Below are 774 nucleotides of genomic sequence, written 5' to 3' on the forward strand. Positions count from 1 at the left end.
AAAGAAGCAATTTATCGCAATGTTACGTGGGAGGTATAGTTTCTGTCACTCCAGTTACACAGCGAAAGTTATACAAGATGACTACACATCCCAAATAATTTATCAGTTGAAAAGAGGTTGCGTAACTGTTTTTGTGGTATGGCAGAGAGGAAGAGGCGAAGCGAGAGGTTTTACTCCGCCCAAAATCTGTCCACGAAAATAAGGGACACACTCTTTTCACGGCATTTCGCCAGGTGTGCAAGGACTGTCCGGTGTGCATCCACGTTCAACCGTGAACCCTCGATGTGTCATGTCAAGTTTCTAGCAAATCAACAAGATCAATGCTGCTATCAAGCCAATCTACTAGTTTACCTGAATGAAATAGGCCTAAATGAAACTGATCACGACTAGATTGAATCTCATTTCACTGGGATTGGCTAGTTAACATGCAATAATACCTATAGGCTACTGTCAATCACTGACTGAAATTAATTACACTACATGACCAAAACTATGTGGACACCTGCTCGTCGAATATCTCATTCCAAAATCATGGGCATTAATATGGAGGTGGTCCCCACTTTGCTGCTATAACAGCCTTCACTCTTCTGGGAAGGTTTTCCACTAGATGTTGGAATATTGCTGCGGGGACATGCTTTCATTCAGACACATGAGCATTAGTGAGGTCGGGCACTGATGTTGGGCGATTAGGCCTGGCTCGCAGTCGGCGTTCCAATTCATCCCAAAGGTGTTCAATGGGGTTGAAGTCAGGGCTCTGTGCAGGCCAGTCAAGTT

The sequence above is a fragment of the Coregonus lavaretus genome (assembly GCF_964263955.1).
Source record: "Coregonus lavaretus genome assembly, chromosome: 29".
Lineage (NCBI taxonomy): Eukaryota > Metazoa > Chordata > Actinopteri > Salmoniformes > Salmonidae > Coregonus > Coregonus lavaretus.